The following is a 7,226-nucleotide window of genomic DNA, read 5'->3' as shown; positions in this document are numbered from 1 at the left end:
TAAACACACAACGGTTTTTCCCAGAGGGCAGACCCCAGCTTTGCATACTAAACATTTTGGTGCCAGGCTTCGGAGGCTTGTGAGAACAGGGTCTTGCTCCTGGCAGGGGAAGAGTGGGGAGAGGCAGATCAGCCATTCAGAGAGACCCAAAGGCCGCTCCAGATGATTAGAGCAAGGACAAAGTTCTGGGGACACACTAACTCCAGATGTGGAAGGGATGGCCCTGGATTTCCACAGACCTGCAGAGGCCATGCAAGACAGAGAACCGGTGTCGGAAGATGGGAAGCATGGCCCCAGACCACCTTGAGGAGAGCACTGTGTGAACACATGTCTGGATGCACGCAGGTAGTGGAGGTGTTTATAGGTGTGTACTTGTGCACGCATGAATATGTGCATGTGAAGGTATATAAGAGTATACTTGTGTGTATTTGTTTTGTGTGTTTGCATATGTAAATGACTCTATGTTTTCTGTGTGTCCATGTACTTGGGGTGTTGGCAAAACTTCCACCCAAACTGCTGGCAAGCTGTCCCTTCTTCAGCGAGCCTTATCATGCTAATTTTAATCTCACATTATTGTCCTAAATTAGCTCTAAAAACTAATATTAGAAATTCCATAAACAGGGCCTGGGGATAAATTGCAAGACAGGTACCTAGAAAGAGCGGATTTTATTATCATTTTTTTTATTGTTTTTATTTATTTTTATTTTATTGTTTTTATAAGGAGCCATGGTGGTGCAATGGTTAAAAACTCAGCTGCTAACCAAAAGGTTGGTGGTTTGAACCCACCAGCTGCTCAGCAGGAGAAAAGACCTGGCAATCTGCTCCCGTAAAGATTATAGCCTAGGAAACCCTATGAGTAGTTCTGCTCTGTCCTATAGGTACACAACAACAATTGTTCTTAAAACAATGGTGAGGGTAACAACCCTCCCTGTTCCACTGGGTTAATCTCCCATTAGCTAAAGAGGATTACCTGGAGAACACCTGCAACCCTGAGTACACTTGTAGAGAGGGTCCAATGGTCAGTGCCTGTCAGGACCAGATGTGATTCTCGAGATCATTTAGTCCAACTCCCTTGCTTTAGTATTGATGAGACTCTGGCCGAGAGGGGAGGTCCTTGGCTAGGTCACTTGGCTCTGCCTTCAGATATTACCTGGAACTCAGGCCTCCTCACTGTCTCCCCTAAACTCCTTATGTGGGACTGACTGACTGAGAATGCTGTGACCCCTATCATACTCTCACACACATCTTTCATACTGCATGGCCCTGGCAAGGCACACCCCCTCCAGGGGTCTCCGTTTCCTTGTTTGTAAAATGAGCTGGAACCAGAAACTCCCAAGGTTACTTCTGCCTTGCCATCTGGTGATTCTGTGACTGGGACAGTCTGGCTCAGCTGGATGGAGTCTGGCCCTGATCTCCTGGAAAACTAATGGCTTGGCCATGTCTCTGCACTCTCTTCACTGCCCTGTCCTGAACCTTCCCTTACCTATCTTCCTTCTGGGGTAGGAGGCAGAAGAGAAGCAGGATGTGGAAAGAAAGAAAATATCAGAAGGAAAACTAAAGGAGCAAGGGCTTTTCCAATAGGGGAAGGAAAAAGCAGAGTAGCCCTTGCTGTGATTCATACTTTGTTAAGAGAACGAGCAAATGATCCTGCACTGCAGCAAGAGGCACTCAGGCCAGATTTGGAAGAACTTCCATGCCAATAAAGGGGGCTGTTGAGCGCAGGAATTGAAGAAGGGGAGAGAGAGAGAGAGAGAGAGGGATGGAGAGGGACCACTTCCCTAGAGTGATGACTAATTATATTCTCAAATGTCTGTGGGATGGTGTGGATGGTGTGGCCTCTTCCTCACCTCACCTCAAGGTGTTGACTGAAGTGACTAAATTCTGAAGTCCCTCTTCCTGCCTCCCCCTCTCCTCAGTTGAAGGGTCAGGGCTGATTTGGTAGGGTCCCGTGGTTGTCCATATCGGTACATAGGAACACATTGCCTGGTGATGCAGCTTTTGTTAACAAGTCCTGGAAGTGGGCCTAGAGCTAGTCACTGGATTAGAGAAAGAGGTATCAGATCCCGTGGAGGATTTGATTGACTAAAGAGCACTGACATCCTCTGGCCCTCCTGGGGGGCAGAGTCCAGCTACAGGAGCTGGCCTTCCCCTGCCTGTGAGGAGGACACAGCTGGCTCCACCCTGACTACCAGTGTCCAGGGCAGGACCATCCCAGGGGGTTGCAAACCTTTAAAGTATGTACAAGGGTCACTTCTCAGTCTCTGGCAACTTGACGAAAAGCATTTGGAAATACCTCCATAATGGCCATATCTGCAGCCTCATAGATGAGTGCACACACACATGCACACACCCATGCGCACATGCATGCCTGCTCCACGTGGAGCCACCCACACACTCACTGTCGTGCCTGCCCCAGCCATCCCAGCAAACACAGGCAAGGGCTGTGCAGGGGCTTCTCTCCAGGGAGCCCCCGGAAAATCCCTGGAGAGCCTGCTGCACTTTTGCTCCCCCTCTGCTCCTCATTTCGAAGCCAGCTCCTTTCCAGCCCCTTCTTCACCCCACACAGTGCCTCAGCTGCCTTGCCTGTGGAGATCCAGGGTGTGTCTTGGGGTTGGGGAGAGGCTGAACCCCGACACTGCATCTTGACAGGCCCTTAGGGAAGCAGTGCCAACAGTTGAGGCTGCCCTACGGGTCTGGGCTTTGGGGCTGCACCTCCACCCCACACAGTACCATCTGTCCTCCCCTGCCTCCACCTCCCCAGTCCCCCATCCCAGGGCGTCTGGATCCCAGGAGGAGGCCGTAGGTCCTCCCCAGCTCGGCCTCTTAGTCCCAGTGAACCTCCCTCAACGGTCCAGCCCCGGAAACAATCATCCTTTGAGAGAGGCTGCCAAGCTGGGCGCCGGGAGCAGCCGGGCTGGAGGCGGGCAGGGGCGGGAGCAGGGGGTCGGCGAGCTTTAACTCTGGAGGGGCGAGGCCGAGGCGCCCCGGGCCGGCGTCCGCAGCCCCTCCCCGAGCCGCGGCTGGCTGGGGTGTGTGAGATGGCGGGGGGCAGGGGATGATACCACTCCCGGGGGGGCCCTCCTCCAGCCCCGCCCGCGCGGAGCCCCCGCCTCGCCGGCGCGGTGGTACCGGCCGTCAGCGGAGCGGGCCCGGGTGCCGCGCGCTCGGGGGCGGGGCAGGGGCGGTGCTGTCGGAGCTGCGGGCGCCGGGCGCATCCCCGCCGCCTCCTCCGCCGCCGCCGACTCCGCTCCGCTCGGCCCGCCGCGTCCGCCGCCGTCCCCGTGCCTCGCAGCTCGGCCGCCGCCTCGCCGAACTCAGAGGGGCCAGGCTGGGACCGGGGCGGCGGGCCGGGGCTGCGGCGGCGGGCCCGCGCCATGAGGAGGCCCCCGGGGGCCCGGAGCCCGAGCGCGCCCGGCCAGGGAGGCGAGTGCGCCCCGCCGCGCGGCCGGGGGCAACAGACCCGGGGCGCCGGGACGTAGGGCCGCCGGCCCGCGATGGCCCGCGCCGGGGAGGATCTGGACTCACTGAAGCAGGTCAGTGCCCCGTGCCTGGGCCCGCGCCGCTCCGCCGCACAGAACCCCTTTATGCGTCTCCATCAGTACCCACGCCATGTCCGCCCGGGTGTGTGTGTGCATGTACTCGTGCCGCGGGGAAGCTGGAGAAGAGCCGAGAGCTGGGCAGGGGCTGGGAGGCGCCGCCGGCCACCGAGGGGGAGAAGCCATACTGTAGAGGCTGCGAAACAAAACCAGGCTGATGGCCTGCCCTCCGCGGGCCAGGATGAAGGAGGGCTGCTTCTCAGCGGCTTCTCGACAGTTGTTTCAGGCCCTGAACAGTCTTATGCCCTTTCCACCTCAGCAGGTGGTTCCTGGTGGCCAGGAGGAGGAAAAGAAGGGTCCAGCATCCTCATCCCCACCCCCTATTCCCAGCAATCAACTCTAGCCAGCGCTATGCCCCCCAGGCACTGCAAGTTAACGCTTTTCGGGGATCCAAGCTCTGCAGCTCTGCTGGGGACTCCGAGGGGCTGAGAGGTGGCAAGGGCATCAATGGATCCGTAGGACTTCTCTGTGGCAAAGAGGAAGGCGCTGTGTCCAGTTCACCAGCCTCCGCCTCCCACCTAGTCTGAGGCCTGGGGCCCTAATCCCTCCAAAGTCAGAGTATACAACTCCCAAAAAGACCGAGAGTTGAGGCAGGAGAGGAAGAGGAAGGAAGCCATCAGATCCATCAGTGCCAGGGAAAGGGGAGGGCAGACTGGTACCAAGCAGCTGAGGCTGAGACCCCCTCCCTCCCTGACGCACACACAAACATATAAACATGGCCTTGACCCAGCCTCCCTTTCCCCAGCCCAGCCAGGCACCACAGAATGGATCTCTGGAAGCTGGCTGAGGGACTAAGACACAGCTTTTTACTGACCGTTGCTAGCCCATGCTGGTGGAGACAGTTCTGCCTATGTGGGCACCAGTCTGGGTAGGGTTCGCAGCTTGGATTGTGTGGTAGGTGCTCTTCAAAAAGATTGGGTACAGATGCTCTGTTGCATATGTGAAGTTTTTGTATGTTTGTGTGGAAGTGGGAGGCACACAGCTTCATAAGTTACTGGAGCCATGGGGGTGTGGGGTGGCTTCACAGGACTCCATTGCTCAAGGACATTCTAAGTCTTCTACTCCTCCTGTCTCCCTACTCCTCCCATATACAGAGGTGGGGACATTTCCTCCCAGAACCTGCTTAGCAGTTTGGTATCCATTATGGGTCTTAATTGGACCAAGCATCAAGCCTTCCCAGACCCTCAAGGAGACTGTCCAGTCTGCCCAGTCCACGGCTAGCACTCCGAAGGTTCTGGAGCCAAGTGCCATGTCCCTCTCCCTTTTTTGGTGGAAACAAATGCTTCTAGCGTGAATGGAACAGAAGAGGTTAATGCATTTTGTGCCCCCTTCCACGCTGGAGCCAGTGGCTGGCTGCACCCATTTCTATAGCTGATCCTTAGGCACTTGGGAACCATGATATGTGCAGGCATGTTGGAAGCTCGTACGTGCTGGGTTGAGAGCGTGTTTATGGACGAGCAGATACCAACTGTCCCACCCTAAGCATGGGGCAGGTAGGTCATTGAGATGGATCAGCTCCAGCAGTAGGGTTGGGGCCATTGGCAGAGACGAGGGCTGCAGAGGAAAATGCCCATTGGCTAGCTCAGCTCCCCTCCCCGTGCTTATGGATGGACTGGAATTTCTCACAGTAGTTCTTTGGAGATGGCGGGAGGGCAAACCAGCTGTAATTTTTCTCCTGTGAGGAGGAGGAGGAGCTTTGCAAGTGTGAGAAATGGGGAAAGGTTGCTGAGGGGGGCCACGGAAGCATCTTGGCTCAGTTTGGATAGAGAGGAATGCAGTGGCCCAGAGGAGCCTAAGCACTCCCATCAGTGAGAACTGGAGGAGAGGAGATGCAGGGCCCAAGGAAGAGAAAGCCTGAGAGCTTCTAGACTGGCAGGGAGAGAACCAGAGTGAGAGAACAGACCCACGCAGCACACTTAGAGAAAGACAGGAGACACAGGCGGAGGTCTGGGTAAGTGGAAGCTGGTGCAGGTCTAGCCACCCACTCTCCCAGTATCCAGAAGATCTGAAGGGCCCTGAGGCTCCTGCATCCAGCAGTTAAGCAGTCGACGGAGGAAGGATTTTCCCTTAGTTTTGATTAATGCATGGTGGTTCAGAGGGACGCTGTGAGGCCAGGGGCACCGAGAGTGTGACGAGACCTTCAGGTACCTGAGAGACCGTTTCACACATGTCCTTTCCCCAGTGGTGAGGATTCCTGTCTCATCTTCTAGCTCCCGCCCCACCCCTCCTTCATATACCCCCTCTCCAGGTTCCAGGCAGGAAGAACTTTGGGAACCGTCCTGAAGATCATCTGGGGTTCCAGAAGGAGTTCAGAGCCATGGACATGTGCCAGCTCTGCACCAGGCTGCCTGCGGTCTGGCTAAGTGCCTTCCGTGACCAGCTGAGCGGACTTTGGGAGAATCAGAGCCCTTTTGGCCCTGGTTTCTAGATCGTATGTAAATTGGGGAGTCAGCATCTCACCAGGCTGTTTATAGGGGAAGTGCTATGTGAATGTTAACTTCATGTATTTACTTTATACACCCCTCCCCACATCCTTCTAGGATCTACACAGCTCTAGAATTTTGAGTAGAAATTCTCCAGCCAGGCCAGCCCTGGAACCAATCACACTGAAATTGATACAGTGTCTCCCCATGTCCCATCCCAGCCTCACCTGATTTGCCACTTCCAGACTCTAGGCCACATCCAGCCATTCCCCCTCCAGGCCCAGGAACCTAGCCTGTATCTCTGCTAGTGAGGTGCTCCCCAGGTTTCCCTGCCAGCCAGCCAAGGGATTGATATAACAACAACAGCTTAATGTGTTAAATTTGATCATTCCAATTTCTCAGCAAATGGTTGTCTAAAAATTTCTGAAATTTACATATTCCAAATCCGGGATCTCTATTATCAGTGCTGAGAGAAAGAAAGGTGGTCAGAGAGTAGTCAGACTCAGCTCACTGCCACAGACGTTGACCGAGCACCTACTGTGTCCCAGGCTCTGCACACAGTGCTGGGAATACAACACACCAGATAACCCAGAGTCACTGGTTTCTGTTTAGTTTTAGAGGGGTATGTGGATCAGGGTCTCTTGGAGTTTTGTTGTTGTTTTTTCACAGCTACAGCAAATTTTCTTTCCTGTTGAGGTTTAGCTTGGGCCAATATTACAGTGAGTCTGTGCTCCCTGAGCACACACCAATCGACAGCAGGGCCGGCAGGAGCTGCCAAGAGAAGTGCCTGACTGGGATTAAGGCCTTGCCACCAATAAGCCCAAAAGTAGACAGCCTGAGTTTGGATCATCAAGAGTTGACTGGAGTCAAGGATCAACCAGCTCAGTACTCGGAGCCATGGGCAGAATGGCTCTCCTCTTACTGTGGGAAATGGGAGCCAGTTACCACTGCTCCTGAAGGAAGGAAGTGGGGGGAGAGCAGAGAAATGAAAGCATGTCATGGGCATTATGAGGGGTTCAGTAGGACTTGACTAGGTTATCGTCAATCCTCACTCCCTGGCTGTGTGAGGCCAGGCAAGTTCCTTGCCCTCTCTCCATCTTGCTTCCTTCTTTATAAGGCAGTTGTTGTCAGTCTGGCCTCTGAGGTCCCTTTCAGCTCCAGCAGGCTCAAGGCTCTGGGCTGCTCATTTGACTTCATTTAGAAACTC

General features: G+C 55.0%; 1 protein-coding gene across 3 annotated transcripts in view; it reads left to right on the top strand.

Annotated features, from left to right (window-relative positions):
• Nucleotides 1-3,248: 3,248 nt before the first annotated feature.
• Nucleotides 3,249-7,226, top strand: part of B3GAT1 (beta-1,3-glucuronyltransferase 1) — a 33,718-nt gene continuing 29,740 nt past the window's right edge. For all 3 annotated transcript variants that reach the window (XM_049857288.1, XM_049857287.1, XM_049857289.1), the window contains exon 1: nucleotides 3,249-3,533. The gene's annotated coding sequence lies outside the window, so the exon portion shown is untranslated. The remainder of the gene's footprint in view (nucleotides 3,534-7,226) is intronic.

Source organism: Elephas maximus, chromosome 17, assembly GCF_024166365.1.
Source record: "Elephas maximus indicus isolate mEleMax1 chromosome 17, mEleMax1 primary haplotype, whole genome shotgun sequence".
Lineage (NCBI taxonomy): Eukaryota > Metazoa > Chordata > Mammalia > Proboscidea > Elephantidae > Elephas > Elephas maximus.
This window is presented reverse-complemented; position numbering and strand designations above follow the sequence as displayed.